General features: G+C 43.8%; 1 protein-coding gene across 2 annotated transcripts in view; it reads left to right on the forward strand.

Moving 5' to 3' along the window:
• Window positions 1-22787, forward strand: part of ELOVL5 (ELOVL fatty acid elongase 5) — a 68281-nt gene that overhangs the window by 13827 nt on the left and 31667 nt on the right. The window contains exon 2 of one of the 2 annotated variants that reach the window (XM_061194964.1): window positions 15705-15741. The exons of the other annotated variant lie outside the window; for it this stretch is intronic. The gene's annotated coding sequence lies outside the window, so the exon portion shown is untranslated. The remainder of the gene's footprint in view (window positions 1-15704; window positions 15742-22787) is intronic. 2 annotated transcript variants of the gene reach the window in all.

Here is a 22787-nt window from a genome sequence, read left to right on the forward strand (position 1 = left end):
TGGAGTGGTACAGGCAGTCCCTAGAAGCTGGAAAAGGCGAGGAGAAGGCTTCTCCCGTAGAGCCTCCAAAAAGGAACGCAGCCCCGCCCACACCTTGGTTTTAGTCCGTTGAGACCCGTTTTGGACTTCTGACCCCTCAGATGCATTTGTGTTGTTTCAAGCCACTAAGTTTGTGGTCCTTGGTTATCTGATCGAGCGGTCAGTACTTGTTTGCTGAGTGAATGAGTTGTGCTTGAAGAGATCAATGTGACAGATTCATGCATTAGATGGACTGGATGAGGGGAGGTTCTGGAGGCCAGGGAGTTCATAGAAGATGGTTCTGGCAAAGGGGTGATGAGGATGAGGCAGGCCGCGGTGGGGGAGTGGGTGACTGGAATCTCAGGGCCTGTTGACAGGCCTGAAGCCCTGGCTGGCCTGGGATCCACGCTGGGGGGAAGTGTGCTTTCAGGGCTGGGTTCCTGGGAAGGTGATTGGGCAGGAAATCACCTGGAGTGAGTCAGGAGGAAGGGAGGCTTAGCTTGTTGGGTTTAAGGTTCAGAAGCACCACATGTATGTAGGTGGAGAGAGCAGATGGAAACTGGCCCTTGAGCGTGGCGTTGGGGATACAGGATTGGGTGTCACTGGTCATGATTTATCTGTACCCTTTCTTTAAATTTTTCTGGTGAAGAGTCTCAGCAGCCCTTTTGAAGAATCCAGTATGTCACATTCCTTAAAATTAAGAAGTTTTTTGCCTAAATATTTTTGCGGCCATTTGAATTCTGTGAATCTTTCTTCCCTGATTTATTTATTTATTTATGTATGTATGTATGTATGTATGTATGTATGACTGCGTTGGGTCTTTGTTGCTGTGTGCGGGCTTTCCCTAGTTGCTTTGAGTGGGAGATGCTCTTCATTGTGGGCTTCTCGTTGCGGTGGCTTCTCTTGTTGCGGAGCACAGGCTCCAGAGCGCAGGCTCAGTAGTTGTGGCGCATGGGCTTAGTTACTCTGCAGCATGTGGGATCTTCCCGGACCAGGGCTCTAACCCGTGTCCCCTGCATTGGCAGGAGGATTCGTAACCACTGTGCCTCCAGGGAAGTCCAATTCTGTGAATCTTTAAAAATTTTTTTAGTAAATAAAAATGAGTTAATACTAAATAATTGTTTTAAAAAACTAAAAATAACATCATCCATGACCCCTTCCTTGCATATTTCACCCTGTGCTGCAGGTCGTCTTCCCAGAAGCCTCTCTGGCTCCGGTTGGTCTATTACCCAGCTGGTCACTCAGGGTCACACGCTTACCTACCCACCCCCAACCTGCCCCCGGGTCCTGACCCTATCAGATCTCACCCACTGAGCTGGGGAGGATAGAGCCCTAAACAAAACTTGGCTTGTGTTGGAAAAAGGGAAATGGATGGTACTTGCTAGAACATTTCCACATCTGTTTTTTAAAAATATCAATTTGCCACTGAACTATATATATACTTATTTTAGACGTGGTCATGCAAAGTCCTGAAAGTTCTTGATTTTTGAATTCCTTTGTTCTTCATAATGAACTTGGTTGTAATGATTGAAGTTATAACCTATTTCCTGAGAAATGGGAGAGAGACCATTTCCGAGGAGCTGTGTAGAGTGTATTGACATTAGAGGTGTTTTCCTGTGGCACCACGTTGCCTTCCTACCTGTCTACTGCTGCCGTCTTAGCACTCTGATCACTGTCCTTCTACTTGGTGGCGGTGTACCAAGTAATATAAGTCTAGAAGTTTTCAGTGAAGATTGTACTGAATATAAGTAAAAAAAAAAAAAAAAAAGCCTGTGAAGATGAGTTATGACTAACAATGTCCATAAACCACACATGAAAATCAGTTTAATTTCAGTGAGTTACGTACATTTCATTCTCCAGAAAAAATAAGATTAACACGAGATCTCATTCGTTCTAAGTTAACCAACTAAACTTTCCGTTCTCCCTTCCCTTTGCTCTTTGATTTGATTAAATAAGATTTGTGGGTGCTACCTGGTGAATTGTCTGTCACGTCAGTTGGTATCCCTATAAGACAAAGGCCCCACAGTATCTGGGAACCAAGTGCAGCAGGGTTAAGCCGTGTTGAGCAGGAGGTGGGGGAGGAGGTGTTGCTCCAGACCCCGGTGCCCATTATTGACATTTCAACTGTGCTGTCCCCAGGAAACAGTCATGATTTTTTTCTTTCTTGAAATCAAGTTGTTTCCCCTGATGAGGCAGTCTGCTTGGCGTACAGGCATTTCTCTGTAATGTTTTCCAAACTAAGAGAGCAAATAGAGAAAACATTTTGTAGAGAGAAACCTGCAGATAGCTGCACTGTGGCCGTGACCTAAGGTGAACACCCCGAGCTCTTGTTTGAAAGCACTGGGTTTCTTCACAGCCGATGGGAGGACATAATGCACCTTTATAGCAAGTGAGTGTTAAGCTTCACACAGGATTTGTTCTCCCGTTGACACTGCTCTCTGTCAAAGGAATAAATGATGGGGGGTCATGCTTGGAGCTCTGAAATGTCACTCTCAGATTCTTATTTTGGAGAAGGGAGTGTCCTGTAATTTTCTCCCTCTTGTTCGTATTCATTCTGTCTGTCTCTGCTGACCTGCTTTTCTTCCTCCAGTGGGGACTCTGCTTTCCTGTTGGTAATTATATTCCTGTGTGATGTCAGGGACATACCTGCCACTGACACCCCATTTAGAGGGAGAAGGAGGTGAGCCCCTGAGCGGGAAGATGTCCTCCCCTGAGCAGGCTGCACTTTTAAGTTTGGGAAAACCTCCTGCCTGACACTCTCTTGGACTCAGTAGCAACATGAGTCAGAGAACGGAGGACCCAGTGACAATTGAACAACTGAGGCGATAGGCAAATGGAAAGTGTGGTGTTTTAAAAGATCTTTTGTAGTGGCCAGAAAATGAATTTTTGACTGATTCTGAGCTCTCTCTCTCTTTCTCTCACATGTATGTGTGTGTGTATGTATATATATATGTACATAAGCACTTCAGCATCTGTGTACTGGCTGGTGAGTTAATAACATTCTAGCTGCAGTACTACCTAATGTGACTTAGCCAAAGGATACTTAGGTCTTATTACTTATGACTTAAAATTTTAGGTTTTGGTGAATAAGAGTTTCCACGAGGAGTATCTTCATTTGAAAGGGAAGTTAGTATCATGCTAAAGAAACGTTCAGAGTTTTTAGCCCACATACTAATGTGAAAATCAGCTCATCCTGCTGTATATGATTTGAGTTACTGGGAAACTGGTAAGAACGTAATTATTTCAGAGTGCTTTAAATTAAAATATATTTATTGTACGTTTTATTCATTATTGCTAGCTGGCTCTTTTTGAGGTATATTTGGGAATTTTGCCTTTAAGTTGAGAAGCTAAATTTATGTCTTTTAAGAGATAAAACCTTACAGAGGGGAAAAAATTCTGTATGCAATTTTTAATACAGCAACTCAGACTTTTTGGTCTTAGGACCTGCACTTTTAAAAATTACTGAGAACCTCAGAGCTTTTGTTTATGTGGGTTATATCTATTGGTATTTATTCTATTAGAAATTGATTTTAAATTATTTTTAAATAATTTTAAATAGTTAGTAATACATTTAAAAATAATAATTAGCCCATTACATGATAACATTATCTATATTTTTATGAAAAATATTTTTTTCCAAACAAAGAGAAATTAGTGAAACCAGACAACATTTGACTGTTTTTGCCCATCACTTTGGTATCTGGCTTAATAAAAGACAGCTGGATCCTCTTCTCTGCTTCTGCATTCAATCTTTTGAGATATCACACGTCATGTAGCCTCTGGGTCACTTAACAGTGAAGAGAGAGATGAGATTGAAAACGTAATCTCTTAGTAACATTACAAAAATAGTTTTGATCTTATAGAACCCCTGAAAAGGACCCAAGGACCCTCAGGTGTCTGGCCTACACTTTGAGAACCCCTGTTCTAACTAGAGCCTATTGTATTTTTAAATAAGGACCAGCCTTCTATTTGGCTATGAAAACATCCTTCACGGGGGTGGGAGGGGGTGTCTTATTTCATCAGCTATTGCCTCCTGAGTCCTTCTGCCTGAGTAAATTTCTTGATTTATGTCACAGGAGGATCTCTGAATGTCACCTTTGTACGTCAACTTCATCAGGTGGACTGGTTTTGGTGATTTTATCAAATAAATGTATCTGTAGGTCTGTAGGTACCATACTTCGGTAGGATAACATTTAAAAGTAAATTTATGTCCTCTGAATATGCTGGTTGCTTGCATCGATGCTCTACTGGAGGACTATAGTGTTCAGGGTTTTTTTTGTTTTTTTTTAATTAATTAATTTTATTTTATTTATTTTGGGCTGTGTTGGGTCTTTGTTGCTGCACGTGGGCTTTCTCTAGTTGCGGCGAGCGGGGGCTACTCTTCATTGTGGTGCGCGGGCTTCTCACTGCGGTGGCTTCTCCTGTTGCAGAGCACGGGCTCTAGGCGCACGGACTTCAGTAGTTGTGGCTCGCGGGCTCTAGAGCGCAGGCTCAGTAGTTGTGGTTCGCGGGCTTAGTTGCTCCGCGGCATGTGGGATCTTCCCGGACCAGGGCTCGAACCCTCGTGCCCTGAATTGGCAGGTGGATTCTTAACCACTGCGCCACCAGGGAAGCCCTAGTGGTCAGTTTTTAAAATAAAAATCCAGAGCAGAAAGGAGTTAATCAAGAGTAAGGTCTCAGTGTGGTGTAAATACCTTTTTAAAAATTTTTATTTATTTATTTATTTATGCGTATATGTATGTATGAATGCATGCATGCCACATGGCGTGGCATGTGGGGATCTTAGTTCCCCGACCAGGGGTCGAACCTGCGCCCCCTGCAGTAGAACACGGAGTCTTAACCACTGGACTGCCAGGGAAATCCCGTAAACACCTTTTTAGATGTTCGAGATGTTCATTTCTTTCCCCCCCCCCCCAATTCTCTCTGCCATCTATACATTATTGTATTTGGGCCTTCAGATTGGCTGTCTTTTGGAATAGTTTTAAAAATAGCTAATTTCCTTTTTGTTCATGCCTGTTTGATAGATACTACTTAACTTCCTTTTTTTAGTTACTGCTGATTTTGGACAGTGCTTTTGCTTTAATAAAAATTTGCTGCATCGCGTCCCCACATCTCCACCTTGTTCTCTTTAACCATTTAACCTTTATATTCTTGTGATACAAAAAGGTTCTTCTGGCGTTTTTCGTATGTCTGATCATGTAGAGTTCTGCTCTGGGGACTCGTCAACCCGGCATCTGCCTCCCCTTTCCTTTACTCTAGGGACTTCTTTCAGGATTCTTATAACCTCAGGTTCTGTGATGTGTGAATGAGGTGCCAGTGCACACTGAGTTCGCTTCCAGATGCTGATGTGTTTCTCTGGGATATATTTTGCACTGTAGGTATAGTCGTCACCAGTCACAGAGCACTTGCAGTGTGGCTAATGCAAGTGAGGAACTGAGTTTTTTCATTTACTTTTAATTAATTTACATTTAAATAGCCATGTGTGGCTCAGGTCTCTCTAGACCGTGCAACTCCCAGGGTGTCTGACAGCTTCCTTTTACTGACTCATGCCCTGCTCAGTCTTGACCTCAGCGTCTCTTGCAGGTTCGTCCATTCATTTTTATAAGTTCTGTGTATATTTTATCTGTCAATTTTAGAAGTAGCACATAGGTTTCAGCATCTGTAGACTGCCTTACTGCCGGAAACAGAACTAGAGGGAATACTGGAGCTAAAAAAGTGAAGGCTGTTTGATGTTGGCTGCTTTTTATGAGATCTTGAGGTGGTTCTAGGTGAGATTCAAGGGTAAATAGGGTTAAGGGGAAAGATTTTAAGTTGGGGAGACTTGAACAGATTCGTCAGCTGATAAAAGGATCCTACAGAGAGAGGAAATTGAAGGTAAAGGGGGAAGTGGAGTTGAATAGTCAATTCTTGAAGGAGGCAGGAAAGTAGGAGATGCTAAGCCTCCCTTTATGAATTGGGAGGGGAAAGAGTAGGTTGTTTTTTGGGGGTTTTTTTTAAGTATTTGAATTTTTTTTTTTTTCCAAGCAAAAGTCTGCGAAATCAACCTTTCTTTTTTTTTTTTCGTGGCCGTGCAGCATGCGGGATCTTAGTTCCCCGACCAGGGATCAAACCCGTGCCCGCTGCAGTAGAAGCGTGGACCCTCAGGGAAGTCCCTGAAATTAACCATTTTGAAGTGGACAGTTCAGTGGCATGTAGTTCACCTACAATGTGGTGCTCCAGCCACCTGTGTCTAATCTTGAAACATTTTCATCCCCCACAGGAGACCCTCTGCCCATCAGCCGTTCTCTGCCCGCCCTTTCCCTGCAGCCTCTGGGCAACACTAATCTTTCTATCTTTATGGATTTGTTTATTCTGCATATTTCATATAAACAGAATCATACAGTGTGTCGCCTTTTGTGTCTGGCTTCTTGGCATAATGTTTGGAGTTTCATCCACTTGTAGCATGTAACAAGTGCCTTGACATTTGAAGGCGAGGGAGTTTCAGGGAATTCATATTGACAGTCTGAATCTCAGTTCGGCCAGTTGGATTTATCGAGGATTAAGGCTCCACAGGGGCAGATGTGGTGTCAAGAGTATTTGTGGGGTGACCGACTGAGGTCCAGGCTGAGGGGAAACACACCCCAGGAGCCAGCGCTGGGGGCGGATGGGCATCGAAGTTCTAGATCAGGTGATGGTAATCACCACAGCGAATTGGCTGCCAGTGGGGGCAGGCGGGGGAGGACCCTCCTTTAAGAGGAGGAGGAATGTGCTTTTTCCGAGTGGGGTAAATTTGGGGCCCTGAATTAGAGCCTATCTGCAGCGGAGGGAGCCTCTTCTGCGCGCAGATCAGGGGCACCGTGCCGCCTGCTGCATGAACCGACCGACCGCACATCTGAGGCAGGTGAGATGGAAGCCGTGTCCTCCTGCCCCGCTGGGTGGTGAGGCAGCCCTGCTGCTCTGGGGACTTCCTCAGAAGCGGGGGGCGGCGTGGGGTGGGGCGTGGGAAGCAGCCCCAGCCTTTCTTGCTGCTTCCTTTGATGAAGGTCATAAAGGGAGTCAGCCTCCCTGGTTGGTGCCGGGAGCAGTGATGGAGGCAGCGGCGTTGCTGGCGAGGCTGCCTGGGGCCCCAGCTGTTTTCACCGACTGCCTATGGAATAAAGGTCAGAGGACTTTCAAGGTCTTCCCTATCTCGTCTCCAGCCTGCTTTCCAGCCTCTTGACCCTGCAGCACTCATCCCCCAGATATGCAGTGGGCACCCCCGTGTGCCCAGCACCGAGCTGATGGTCCCTGTGAAGCAGACACACACAGCCCTTGTCCTCAAGCACTTAGGTCCTCAGTGTTCGTTCATATCTGGGCTGTGATTAGAGTGTAAACAGAGGGACCTCACCAAACCTGGGGCTTTGGGGAAGAGGAGTCAGGGAATGTTTGTCTGAGTGAAGGACCCTTATGCAGAGGTGAGGTCAGAGGGACCTTTATGCAGGAGGCTGAGGGAGCTTTCCCTGAACAGGACGTGCCTGCAGAAAGGAGAAGGTGGAGGGAGGTGGGTGTGGTCGGGGCAGTGGGCACGAGGGGAGGGCAGTCTTCCGCTGGAAGCAGCTGTGAGCCAGTGATGGAGGGGCTGTAAGCAAATGAGGGATTGTAGGTCGTATCCAAAGAACAAGGGACACCGTTGTTGAAAGGCTTCGGGCAGGAGTGGGCCTGTAAATTTTGGTGGCTCTGGTGCAGTGTGTGGAGATGGATGGGAGGGGACAGGGCTGGATGCCCGGGACTCACCAGCTGGGAGTCCACATGGAAGAACACGGCCTGGGATAGTGGTGCGGATGGGAGAGGTGGATGTATATAAGGTACTAGAGGAGAGCATCAGCATGCTTAGAGATGATGTTGTTGCCCAGGTGCGCTGCCCCCTGCCTGCCGTATCCTTCCACGCCTCCACGCCTCCTTTCATGGTGTGCTTCAGCTTGAAACACCCATCAGCATTCTGCCTCCTAGGCCTTCCGCCTTGTAAAAACCCTTAATAACCTGGCCCCATGCCACTTGTGTGAAGTCTGCCCTGATGCACTGCTCGGAATCAATTCATTTAACATTTATGGAGCATTCACATGTTTTAATGTGTTTTAAATCATTGCCGACACTTTTCTGGTGAAGGCGGAATCATATCACATGCCAGTCAATCATGTGACCGCTTCATTCTTCCCAGAGTGTGGCGGCCCCCTTCCCCCTCTGCTCCTTGGATGATGTCCTTCATTTGGAATACCCTTCCCAAATCCCTTGGCCTACCCATACCTACTGCTCTTTTAAGGGTTGGTCCAAGCCCCGCTCCTCTGGGGAGTCTCTCCCTCCTCCCCACAGTGCTCCCCGCTTTGGTGCTCCTTCTCTTCTACTGGGTGCTCTTGTGGTATTAACTTTCTGTGTGTATGTGATTCCAGATAAGTTAGACAGTTGTGAACTGTTTCCTGCCCACTCTCTCAAGAAGAGTGCTTGTACATAGTTGGCACACGTATGTATCCATAGCGGGCTCATAACCACCCTAAATTCCTGTAAGTGATAGATAAGATATGGGTACTGAAATAGATAAGATGTGACACTTGGCTGTAAGTATCATATGCTGGTTTATGACACAGTAATGGGTGTCTTAACCTAGAATTTGTTTTGGATTGAAGAGTAATACCCACATGATTCTCCTATGCTGTAGCTTTCCATACATTGTTTTGTTCTTGGACAGGACATCCAACCCCGAGGAGGTTGGTCGGTGGTAAATGGAGTGTGAAGCAAATGGCATTTTGGAGGATGAGCTTGAGCACTGACCTTCCTGATGGAACTTAACCCCAGGATGGGATCCTCACCTTGGAACTGGGCCTAGGGGCGGGGCAGAGTCAGGAGACCCAGCGACCTTTGGCACAGTGCCTTTCTACCTTTTTCACTCTGTGTGGGAATGGGGTTATCAGCGTCCAAAAAAAGTCCTTGGCCTCAGGTTAATCTGTACTCCCAGCTGTTGGATGGGGGGAGGTGCTTATTTATGCAATATCCCCACAGGCCCTCTCTGGTGTTTGTACTCTCTGAAAGTTCTATGTCAAACCTCAAGCTAATGCTTCTCCTTCTTGATACTCTTTGGAGATGGAGACATTCTGATTTTATGATAGCCCATTCCTCAGCTTTCGGTCTTGGTTTAAGACTAGATCGTTATCCCAAACTCATTGCCATGGGTCTCTTTATTTTTTAAATCTTTTAACTGTATATCCAGGTTCTAAAAAAAAAATTGTGTATTTTAATTACATCAGTTGATGTAATATCTAGAGATAGAGATAGATCCATACTGATTTAATTATATGCTGCATATCCATATTTTAAAGGGATTTGGGAACTCATTTCATTACTCATCCTGGCCAGTGCTGCACGTGGTGGACACATTTCTCGTTCCGTATCATGTTATCCTCCAGGGCACTTAAACCAGAAGTTTCCACTTGAGATTTTTTTCAGCTTACAGCCTCACTGAAATTACATTATCACCATTATTTGCTTTTCTGTCCTTTCTAAGCAGGCTTGCTACCTGAGATTTAATATGACCTCATTGATGCTGTGAGCAGGACACCAACCTTCTTTCTGACTCATTTGAATGGGGAAGAAAAACCAAATCGTGTGTGTGTCCCATAAACATTGTAACCAGTAGTAACCATGGGTCCAGTGACATTCTGGTTTTGTACACCATTGTCTTGGTGTTAAGATGCCTTGGGCATAAATCATTCCTTACAAAACCTTAAACTGTTACTTAGAACCCAGTAGTGTGTTATAGGTATCTGTAGGTGGCCAGTTGGATGTACTTTCATTTTTCCTAGCAGAGTTAAACTTAGTCAGATTTTAGCATGAGAGGCAGCTAAGAGCTTTGTTTGAATCCCCTGAACCAAGTACAGGCTCTGTCATCATGTGCAGTACCTTCTAGTATGCGAGCCTCCATTTCCTTCTCTGTAAAGTAGGGAAAAGACCCTTTACAAGGTTACTGAGAAGATTGAATTCAGTGGTGCATGTGAGGGTGCCTGGAGTGATGCTTAGCACACACTGAGCGTTCAGTGTTAGTTACTATTCAGATAATCATCATTGTGTTTTCTGTTTTTAATGATCTTACCACCCTGAAGCCAGGGATTCTCTAAAGGAAGAATATTATGATTTCATAATGAAGTCTTCTTAACTCATTCATGAGGCGTTACAGTCTGTAATGATCTGAGATTTGTTTGATGCTGGGATAAATTGGGCCAGAGTTAATGCCATTTCATCCTATTAGACCTTGTATAGCTTATCTCATTGCCTGCCTGACATTTTGCTGATCAAAATTTCGTTTCCCCCGATGGTGGACCACTTGTCGTTACGAGGATTTTTATGATCCAAGTAGCAGTTGGTTTATTCTAAATTGAAGCTTTGGGTTCAACCTTTTTTGTTCTGGATGCAGGTGACTGAGCTGAAAAATGCAGGCGAGAGGACACCTTGGGGTTTCTCATTTGTATCCTGTGAAATGCATATGAACTTTCTCTGTGAACAAGTCAAAATATTTTTCTAACTGCTCACTCAGTGCCTCCACATGGGATTGGAAAAATCAAGCTGTTTTATGATGCTTTATTGATAGTAATACTAATGACATAAACTGGATTTGGCTGACTTGGCTACTGAGGAGCAAACAATGCCCTGTCTTCTGCAAAATGTATGTACACAGTTAAAAACCACCTGGAAGCATCATCTTAATTCAAGTTCTTAAATACAGAAAACATTTGGCTTTTTAAAAGCTAGTTTTATGAGCCTCTGTTACTAGAACCGGATTTACTGTTGCTTTGCGGGGCTCCTTTGTGGTTGGGTTTGTAGAGTCCACTTTTTAGAAACAGTCCATGTCCCTAGACAAAATAGATACTTAACAAATGCTTGGACTGTGCTTTTTAAATGCATGCTGTCCTCAAGGATCACTATTGTGTATGTAAGATGAATGCTTCTCTTAGAGGTTTAAAAATTGGTAACTAGACTGAGTTCCTGGGTTTGAGGGGGGATCTTTGTGGAATGCAGACAATTCCATTTACTAATAACCTGAGAGAAAGAAAAACTCTTAACATAAGTGACCAATTAAATTCCAGCTTATATTCACAAATCAATTCTTAAGTAGAGGATACACAGAATTTATTATTCATTTTTCTTTTATGACCATTAGCCAGAAATGACTCTTTATACATATATTCAATGTTTATTCAGCTGTTGGGCTTTCTGTATTATTTATATTTCTAATATACACATAGAGCATTTTGTATTAGACTAAAAAAATAAAATCTCTTTTTCCTTCATGACATTACCCAGTCCTGGCCAGGGTGCAGTTTATATAGGCTGTTCACATAGTCCCTGCTGGTAGGAATGTTAGTAGGTGAAAATGTTTTGGAAAGAAATTTTGCAACATATATTATATGAAGACCCTTAGACATGATTGGCCAATTTCTGGGAATCTCATTCAAGGAAGAAATTTAATATGCAGCTAAAGTTTTACGTGCAGAGATGGCCATCACAATATTATTTAAGAGTAGTAAAAACTTGGACGTCCCTGGTGGTGCAGTGGTTAACAATCCGCCTGCCAGTGCAGGGGACACGGGTTCAAGCCCTGGTCCGGGAAGATCCCACATGCCGCGGAGCAACTAAGCCCGTGTGCCACAACTACTGAACCTGCACTCTAGAACCTACAAGCCATAACTACTGAGCCCGCGTGCTGCAACTACTGAAGCCGGCACGCCTAGAGCCCATCCTCCGCAACAAGAGAAGCCACCACAGTGAGAAGCCCACGCACCGCAACAGAGTAGCTAGCCCTCGCTTGCCGCAACTAGAGAAAGCCCGCGCGCAGCAACAAAGCCCCAGCGTGGCCAAAGAATAAATAAATAAATAAATTTATTAAAATGAATAGTAAAAACTTGGAAACAGACTAAATGACTAATAATGGGGGAATAATTAAAGCATTTGTATAAATATTGCTCCAAAACTCAGATTAGGTTCATGAAGATAGTAATTGCTGCAGTGTTGAAATGCAAGATTATACAATTATATGCTTTTTTAAAGCATACAGAATAGTGGAATATATCTATATTTTATTTATATATTTATTATATAATACTAGCATAGCTCTGTGCTAAATGCTGTACATGAACCATTTCATCTGAGTACATAGGTATTATTTTTACTCCCATTTGAAGGGAATATTTCAGGTGAGGCAACTGAGGCTTTCAGAGGTTAACTTGCCCAGGATCACTCTGCTTGTAAATGGCAGAAGGAGGGACATGGATTCTACCACACTCTCAGAGGCTTTTTGTTTTTACCTTAAAATGAAACCAAAAAAAAAAAAAAACCTCTTCTATTTTTTCAAGTTCCTGCAATAAACATCCCTTTTTTATTTTTAGTGTAACATAGGAACTAGAGTGCAGTGGTTAAAAGAACAGGCTGTGGAGTCACTCTGCCTGCTATTGGCATGACCTTGGATAAAGGACTTAGCTGCTCTCTGCCTCAGTGTGCTCACCTGTGAAAAGGGGATGTGTGAAAGGGCTGGTGTGAGGGGTCAAGTGAGATCATCCTTGTAAATTTATAGCAGAAAGACTGGCACGTAGTAAGGATTGAGTGTCAGTTGCTCTTGCTGTCATCATGATGCTCTTCAAAGAAAAGGACTTGAAAATAAGAAAAATCATTTGAAATGGTGGCCTGCGCTGTTCTAAGTGGTTTTCAGATTCTCGCAGAGAGATGTTGTGATGGGAGAGTGACTTTGGAAAGCTTTTTTGTGGCAGTCATTAGCAGACCATTTAGTGAAGGGAAATAGCAATTTGCTAAATAATTCAACCCCCTGAAGTGTGTAATTCATGTTGGAGTGTAGCTGGCTTAGTGTTTTCTTAGGACAAGAAGAGCATAAATCCCTAAACAAATGCGTGCCTTAGGTCCTAGCTTAAGCTTGAACTTCTTATACTTAACATTACTCACTCAGTGCACAGTTCATCTTGCAGATTTTTCCCTATAAGAGAACACATCACTACAGTGAATGTTCACTAATTTGCATTCCAGTAATTCACAACACATGGCCTGCCTGTTGACTCAGCAGGCACGATGCGTCTGTCATGAACAGAATCGGTGGCCGGGCGGTATGTTTCTAGATGGTCAGAACCTTCCCTATTCCCTTCTTCCCTCCTACTTGTCCCTGTGCTCCCTGACTCATAGGATAGCACTGCGTGCAGGGTGCAGAGTCAGAACCAGAATTGAGGCTTCCTCCTCTCCCTCCCCTCGCCTTCCCGCCATCCCTCCTGTGGCCCCTGGTTCCCTGCCCTGCCGTGGCCTCACGGTGTCCTCCATCTCCTGTGTGGACTGTTGTGGCCAATAGTCAAGTCTTCTGACTTGACCTTGATATCACTCTCTTTCCAGCCTCCCGCCCACCCTCACTCTCACCCCCCGCCCCCAGTTTAAAATCAACCAGTAGAGCCCTTAGCTGCTTCTCCAACATGGGTTTTCACTTTTCCCTCCCCTCCCCGTTGTCCCGTCCCCCACTGGCAAGCCTTACACGTGACTGTGACCCACTGGTCCCTGCGTAGAATCGGTACGTCCTTTGTCAAGGCATCTCCCTCAGCTTGCTAGTTATCATTTCTCCCTAGCGAGACTGACTTCTCCGGAGGCAGGTGTGTGTCCTGTGGCTCCATGTCCCAGTGCCTCCCATGGTGCGGTGACTGTGTGCTCCAGGATCATAAAAGCAGCTGCCGAGAATTGAAGTGCCCCTGCATTGCCCCAGCGTTTCATATCATCTCATAACAACCCCGTGGGGTGTAGGCATCATTACACACGTGTTTAAAGTCCAGGGAACCGGGGTCTGTACAGCTTACCAAAGATCATATTACAGTGTTAAGTGTCAGAGCCCAGAGGTTAGTAACTCACATTATACATATTACATGAAATTATTTTCGTGTAGAAGTAGTGAGAATCTATACTCATAGGCACCACTTCATTATGAGTTAAGTAGTTTAGGGCCCATCTGGAGATCTGTCAACTACTTATAGCTAGGGTTCTTAATTTGGGGATTGAGGGTCCCTAGGATCTTGGGGAGTCTGTCAATTTTATCCAAATTCTCTGTCATCTGGGGATTGAGGGTCCCTAGGATTTTGGGGAGTCTGTCAATTTTATCCAAATTCTCTGTCATCTGGGGATAGAGGGTCACCTTCACTTTTTCTTTTTTTTTTTTTTAACCTTTGCTTTAATCATATTTTTACAGTTGGGGTGGGATCCCCAAAAGGTCCAGAACTGCTAATTTCACATTATTTCTATGGAAAATAGAATACAGAAAATAGAATTTTCCAGAGGCCAGATGACTAGTTTACAAAGTAACATCTGGAACACAACCCTTTTGTAAAGTAGAGATTATATGTTTTGATAACTTGAGGGAGTAAATGAATGAAAATGATTCACCTTAGAGACTAGGTTTTCTAATAGTAGCAATTACGGTCATTCCCTTTGCCTCTCAAAACCACCCCTCTGTTATACACTGAACGTTTGTGTGCCCTCACCCCCCATTTAATATGCTGAAGCCTTAACTCTCTGTGTGATGATGTTTGGAGGTGAGGCCTTCGGGAAGGGTTAGATGAACCTTGACCTTGGTCTTGCCAGCCCCCAGAACTGTGAGAAATAAATGTCTGTTGTTTAAACCACCTGTCTATAGTATTCTGTTATAGTAGCCCAAGCTGACCAAGACACTCTTCCTTTCCTTCTCCAACCTGAGGGCATATATTAAATTGTTCATGTATATGAAGAAAATTATTGGGGAAAACCATAATAATACATTTTAAACATGTCACTGCTTCTGTAGTCCCGTTAGTTTTCTTCAAGTTAAGTGTGTTTATTTGGTTCTGTCTAGGAAAATGTGATAACTTTTCCAAATCAAAGTAGGATATTATGTATCCTTTTATATCTATCCCCCCCCCATTAAATGTTCTTGTCTTGGAACATTTGTGGCGTTTTTTGGGGGGGGTTATTTATTTTTATCGGAGTATAATTGCTTTACAGTGTTGTTAGTTTCTGTTGTATAGCAAAGTGAATCAGCTATCTGTATACATATATCCCCTCTTTTTAGGATTTCCTTCCCATTTAGGTCACCACAGAGCATTAAGTAGAGTTCCCTGTGCTATACAGTAGGTTCTCATTGGTTATCTATTTTACACGTAGTTTCGGAACATTTGTGTTTTTAAATGAGCTAAGAATGTGGATTCCAGCTGGATGATAGATTTCTTAGTTTAGGGGGAAGGACCACGTTCCCTATCTCTACCACCTACCGTGATGCCTTAAACACATTTGATGCTCACGAAAGGCATGTTGTTAAACAGTATATGCCGTTTTATATGCCTCAATTCTTTTCCTAAAATTTTCACCTGATTGACTTCTTCAGGAAAGATACCTTACAAGTTCTTTTTTTTTTTTCACACACACACACACGCTGTATTTTATTTTTACAAGAGATAAATAGACTGACACCAAGCATTATAAATGGATGACCAGAACAAAAGCAACAATGATTGCAATTACCAAACACGAAACACACTCATACTATGTCGTAATATTGACATTCAGTCCAGTAATTCTCCACTGTAACAGCTCCTTTACTTTGCAGTGCCTTACAAGTTCTATACGTAAATATTTTTGCCCCTCCTAACTGTGTCCTTAATTTTCATTTTCAGATCTGTTAGTGTCTCTCCCTCGGTGTTCCAGCTGTAGGTGGGTACCTAATTTTCATGCTAATTTGATCACTGGCTTGCCTTTCTTCATTTTGTTACGGCAAAATGGCTTTTATGACAGCTTGGAGTTGGATATTGGTACTTGGGGAGAATTGAAATGAAGGGAAAATCTTGTTATTAGCTAGTCAGAATGTTCATTTACATTAATGTGACTTGCTAAACTACTTGGAGTTCCACTAAAATGTAATCACTTTAGGGCCTAATTCTCAGTTATTTCACCTTTAATGGTTGTCAAGGGGGTTTTAAACACAGTGGCACGGTTGTTGAAAGTAGCACTAGGTGAAAAGGAGAAAAGCTTTGCTAGGAAGAGATCTAATCTTACTGGAGAATTTTGAGAGAGGGTTACGGAAGTCCCCGCAGCCCTTGCTAGACAGTGTCTGTGCTCTGGGCAGCTGTGGGCATGGAAGGCTCCTTCCCGTCCTGAGGGCGGCAAGGCCCCCTGCAGGGCACAACTTGCGCCCACACTGCACACACCCAGGAAACCGGAATCACAGAATGGGAGGACTCCTCCACTTTATAAAAGTGCTTCTTCGCCACTTTCTGTTTTTCACTGGATTGACAAGAAAATGACCCAAAAGATAGAAGAAAGCAGTTTTTATTTTTCATAATGAAGTAAGCTTTTCTTCATATTTTTCATTTATCAAAAAACATCTAGAGGGCTTCCCTGGTGGCGCAGTGGTTGAGAATCTGCCTGCCGATGCAGGGGACACGGGTTCGAGCCCTGGTCTGGGAAGATCCCACATGCCGCGGAGCAACTGGGCCCGTGAGCCACAATTACTGAGCCTGCGCGTCTGGAGCCTGTGCTCCGCAACAAGAGAGGCCGCGATAGTGAGAGGCCCGCGCACCACGATGAAGAGTGGCCCCCGCTTGCCACAACTAGAGAAAGCCCTCGCACAGAAACGAAGACCCAACACAACCATAAATAAATAAATAAATTAGAAATTTAAAAAACATCTAGAATCTGACAACTCAAAACTATTGATGATACCTAAAGTTTTCTATGTTCTGTGTAGAATAGAAAGCGGCACGGAAATAACGGATGGTAGGAACTTCTTATTTAAACCAGAGAGGCGTAATAGATTTACAGATTTATCCCAATTATCTATGCCTGCTCATCCATGGTTCTGTAAAATGGGATTGGGCGTTCACAGTTCAGCCTCTGGAACACTTCAAGATCACAGAATGCCCCCGAATCATCAAAGCTTTGATTTTATTTGGGAAGATTTTATTTGATACGTTTAATGATTTTCTTACTCTCTGAAAACTGGCCTATGTGAGAGGTATGGTCCCTTGAAGTCAATCAGAACATTAGGCTGGTCAAACAGTATTCCTGTTGCCTGAGTAGTCTGGGTAAATAAGCGTTTACTGGGAAGCTAAATCAGACAGCTCTGAAAATTAAAGTAGTGAAAACTCTAGCATTTAGGTGAAGGGTTAAGCTTTCATGAATGAGGTGATAGTTCACACTATTCCTTTCCAGCAGAACTCATTAACAGATGCCAAAAAGTCACAACTGTGTGTCAGTGGGAGGTGCAAGGGGGGCGTGAGGGGGTTGAATTTTTTAAAAAGTCAAATGCTTAGTCTTGTTTATTGGTTTGTTTTCCACTTTTGTGGATTTTTTTTTTTTTAATGTAACTTGTTATTTTGAGGTAATTTCAGGTTCGTAACTAAGAAATAACGCAGAGATCCCAGATCCCAAGTACCCTTTACCCAGTTCCCCCTCCCTGGTAACATGGTGCAGAACTGTAGTTTGGTACCACAATGAGGTTGCTGACATTGTTACAGAAAAGATACAGGACGTTTCCATCAGCACATGTTGCCCTTTTATAGCCACATCTGCTTCCCTCCTGCCTTCACTCCATCTCTAACCCCTGGTAACTGCTCATCTCTTTTCCATCTCTATAATTTTGTCATTTCAGAAGTGTTATATAAAGGGATTGGCTTTTTTCCACTAAGTCTAGAGATTCATCCAGGTTGTTACATGTATCAGAAGTGTGTTCCTTTTGTTGCGGAGAAGTATTCCATGGTGTGGATGTACCACTATTTGTTTAATAATTCACCTGTTGAAGAGTATCTTGGTTGTTTCCAGTTTGGGGCTATAATAGATAAAGGTGCTGTGAATATTCACGTATAGGTTTTTGTGTGCATGTCAGTCTTTTCTCTGGAATAAGTGCCCAGTAACTTTATTTTAATGATGGCATACTGCTTGTATGCCTGTACCATAATTTATTTAGCAAGTTACTTTTAGATGGGTATTTTTCTGCTGCTTGTATCACTGATGACAATCTTATAATTAAATCTTAATGCACATCTGCTTTTATTTCCTTAGTATAAGGATTTCTACAAGTGAGCTTGAGTGTGCAGAATTTTAAAGCTTTTTTTTTTTTAAGTATCTCTCATTTTTTGTTTATTTTTAATTTAAGTGCATCTGATTCCAGAGCATTTTCATTACCTCAAAAACCCCATACACGTCAGCAATTACTTCCCATCCTCCCCTCCCCCAGCCCCTGGCAACCACTAATGTACTTTGTGTCTGTATGGATTTGCCTATTCTGGACATTTCCTATAAAATAGAATCGTGTAATATGTGACCTTTTGTGTCTGACTTCTTTAACGTAGCATAACGTTTCCAAGGTTCATCTATGTTGTAACGTGTATCAGTACTTCATTCCTTTTTATGGCTGAAAAACATTCCATTATGTGGATGTACTACCTTTTATTTATTCATCAGTTGGTGGACATTTGGGTTTTTACCCCGCCCTTTTTTTTTTTTTGGCTAATATAAATAATGCTGCTGTGAATACTTGTGTACAGGTTTTTATTTCTTCTGGGCATATACCTAGGAATAGAATTGCTGGGTCATATGATAGCTCTGCGTTTCACTTTTTTAGGACCTACCAAACGATTTTCCACAGCAGATGTACCATTTGACAATCCCAAATGATGTATGAGTGTTCCAATTTCTCCATATCCTCACCAACAATTGTGTCTGTCTTTATGATGATAGCATTCCTAGTGGGTGTCATATGGATCTTTCTAAAAGAGAAAGGGCCAGAGCTGTTGGGGTAACACTACCTTGCTGATAGGTGGCCACCTGACCTACCAGCTACGGAAAGCTCATCCCGGAAGTGACACACCATCCCTTTTGCTGTGTTCTATTGGCCCTACACACAGCCCTGGTCCAGTGCAGGAGAGGATCCCTGGGGACCACCTTAGAGGCTGTCTTCCACAGATGCCAAGTTCACATGAAGACACCTCTGTCCCCTAATCCAGGGAATGAAGCTGATAGGAAGTGGCTCAGTGTAGGACTGATAATAACGGGGCCTGAGCCAGAGCCCACCTCTTGGCCAGTGTCGGGATGCTTCCTTTTGTCCACCTTGCCTCCTTCCAAGCAGTACGTCCAGTTGGCTGTGGGCAGGTATGTGCTGTGAGTTCTGGCGTTGGCAGCCACTTGGTGGCACCTCACACGTCCCCAGCTCGGTGTGACCAAGCCCATGGTTACTAAATCCCTCTTGTGTCCGGAGAACAGCTGCTGGGGGTGACAGGGAGCAGGATAGACCCTCCCGCGCTGCGCTTTACAGGCCTGGCCTCCATTGACACCTGTCAGACTGGGAAATGCTGACAGAGGGTAAGGGGTCCCGCCTCCTGCCGGGGGGTGGGGGGTGGTGGTATTCTTTACAACAACATTCCAGAGTGGACGAAGGGCTTACACTACTTCATGCCTGCTGGCTGTATGTTATATGTGCTGTGTAACACTGTGTTTAGAAGGTAGGGGAACTGATCTCTGACTTAATGAGGTTTATTTCAGCTTAAGAGATGATTCCCCCCCTCCCCCGCCCCGGCTGGTGGAGTTACAGCAAACAGGGAATTGTAACCTAATTTGTAGGAATGAAAAACATTTTCTCCTTGACCCCTGTCCTAGTCTAGACTCTGTCATTGTAATACAATACATGGGTACTGTCTGCAACAGATTTCATTAGTCCCAAAGCCCAGTTTATATACACAGCAGTAGTTCCCAAAGAAGGCTGGCTGCTCATCAAAATTACCTGAGGACCTTTTCAAAAAAAAAACAAATTTTTCAGCGTCTTGACTACTGAATCAGTTTCTAGGGGTGGGTCCCAGAAATCTGTTTTTTAAAGCTTCTAGGTGATTGTGAGATGCGGACAGATTGGAAAACCCATTGAAGTGAAACTGAAAGATATGAAGGCATTCATTCATTCATAGTTTCAGCCAGTAATCGGCAATCTGTCAGGCACAGATCCAGGCTCTGAAGACACAGATGGGAACATCAGAGGTTCTGCCCTGAAGAGCTTGGAGCTTAATGGGGATTATGAACAAATGAGCAGATAATTGCAGTATAACTGACAGTCACAACACTTTAAACATAAGCCTATAATTTTAATCACTGATTGAGATAGTGCAAGTGATGATGGGCATATGAAAATGAGGCCAAGGAGGATTGCCACCCTTTTCCCGCTGAGTTCCCAAATAGGTCTTAATATGGAGATTTCTAAGGTCTCTCTTACCAAGCATCATGAGTGAATACAACTGGTTGTTTTTGGTTTTTGTGTTTTTTCATTGTTTGTTTGTTTGTTTGTTTGTTTTTGGCTGCGTTGGGTCTTCGTTGCTGCGCAGGGCTTTCTCTAGTTGCAGCAAGTGGGGGCTACTCTTCATTGTGGTGCGCGGGCTTCTCACCGCGGTGGCTTCCCTTGTTGCAGAGCGCGGGCTCTAGGCACGTGGGCTTCAGTAGTTGCGGCACACGGGCTCAGTAGTTGTGGCACGCAGGCCCTCAAGCAAGCATGCTTCAGTAGTTGCAGCGCGTGGGCTCAGTAGTTGCGGTGCACGGGCTCTAGGGCACACGGGCTCAGTTGCTCCGCGGCATGTGGGATCTTCCCGGGCCAGGGCTCGAACCCGTGTCCCCTGCATTGGCAGGCGGATTCTTAACCACTGTGCCACCAGGGAAGTCCCTACAACTGATCTTTTAAAATTTGAATTGAAATATAGTTGATTTACAATATTGTATTAGTTTCAGGTGTACAGCAAGGTGATTCAGTTGTATATTTTCAGATTATTTGCCATTATAGGTTATTATAAGATATTGAGTATTGTTTCCTGTACTATATAGTAAATCCTTGTTGCTTATCTATTTTACGTATAGTAATTTGTATCCATTAATCCCGTAGTACTCCTAATTTATCCCTCCTCCGCCCCCCTTTCCCCTCTGGTGACCATAAGTTTGTTTTCTACGTGAGTCTGTTTCTGTTTTGTATATAAATTAATTGGTGTTATTTTTTAGATTCCGCATATAAGCGATATCATATGAGGTTTGTCTTTCTCTGTCGGACTTACTTCACTTAGTATGGTAATCTCTGGATCCATCCATGTTGCTGCAAATGGCAATATTTCATTCTTTTTTTATGGCTGAGTAATATCCCACTGTGAATACAACTGGTTTTGTTTTTGTTTTTTAACTTGATAGTGTTATTTAAAATTAATTCTGCATTTGTTCTCATGGATAAAGCTGTGTGAACTCAAAACCACTAATACATATTGTCACCATCCTCTTTACAATGATCTTATGAAGATGCCCCTTGAAAGGCCATACCGGGTATTTTTTTTTTTTTTTTTTTTTTTTTTTTTTATGGCTGTGTTGGGTCTTCGTTTCTGTGCGAGGGCTTTCTCTAGTTGCGGCAAGTGGGGGCCACTCTTCATCGTGGTGCGTGGGCCTCTCACTATCGTGGCCTCTCTTGTTGCGGAGCACAGGCTCCAGACGCGCAGGCTCAGTAGTTGTGGCTCACGGGCCTAGTTGCTCCGCGGCATGTGGGATCTTCCCAGACCAGGGCTCGAACCCGTGTCCCCTGCATTGGCAGGCAGATTCTCAACCACTGCGCCACCAGGGAAGCCCCCATACCGGGTATTTTAAGAGCGGTAGGTTGTGGGGTGGGAGACTTGGCTTCAAACTTCGGCTCCACCCAAAGTCTGTGACCTTTGGCATCTCAGCCCCCTCTGCAGCTGTAGTAAATGAATGAACTCATTGGGCATCTACCATGTGCTAGTTGCTAGGAGTACAAAAGGCATGTCAGATACAGACTGACTTCTGCTCTGTGCTGATGGTATGAACACTGATCTTCTCTTCCACTCAGAAGTCAGTGACCAGTGTCCCCTTAACATACCAGATAATTTATCTAGAGACTCTTAAAAGTCTCCTGGATTTGCACATATTATGTCATCCCATCCAAAGTAGAGAATGCCAGAGCTGTGAGGTGTGGATGTGGGATGGTTTCATTGCCCATGGACTTTGCAGGGGACACCAGTCTATGGCTTAGCAAAAACTCTCATGGACATTGAATGTGAAATTGGTCAGTGCCAGAGGTCTTTGTAATGATGATAATAACACAGATAACGTTTGCATCTATTGTGTGCATGCATGATTATAAATATTTTACATATATTATTAACTCATTTAATCCCATGGAGAAGGCACTGTCAATGGCCCTTCTTTTACAGGTGAGGAAATTAAGTAACTGGCCCAAGGTCACACAGCTAGTAAGTGGTGGAGCAGGGACCGGAACCCTGGCTATCGGGCTCCTGACCAGTGCTCCCCACAGGGTCTTTGCACACTGCTAACCACTTTGTTTCAGGAGGGCAGAGTGATGTCTGTCTCTGTCACTGTCGTTTTCCTAACGAGCAGTACTGTATACTGCTTGGCACATAGTAGGCGCTTGTTAAATATTCAGCTGCCTTTCCGATGACTGGTAGCATGAAGGGCAGTCACTCTCAGCATCACCAGGAGCACAGAAGGAAAACCAGTCATGGGAAGACCTGATCCCGGCCCTCGGATCTTTCACCTTGTCTCACCGCAGCCTCGTGTGGATTGATGAGTTACTGTCAGCAAAGCTCTTTGTGGGAGCAGAGCTCTCCATCCATCCGCAGCAGTCTGGCCTTCATCCACCGGCAAGGGGCTTTCTGTGTCTATATTTGCTTCGTCTTCTTCCAAATGACAGTGTGCTTCAACCGAAGCCAAATGTC

Source organism: Eubalaena glacialis, chromosome 7 (genome assembly GCF_028564815.1).
Source record: "Eubalaena glacialis isolate mEubGla1 chromosome 7, mEubGla1.1.hap2.+ XY, whole genome shotgun sequence".
NCBI classification, from domain to species: domain Eukaryota; kingdom Metazoa; phylum Chordata; class Mammalia; order Artiodactyla; family Balaenidae; genus Eubalaena; species Eubalaena glacialis.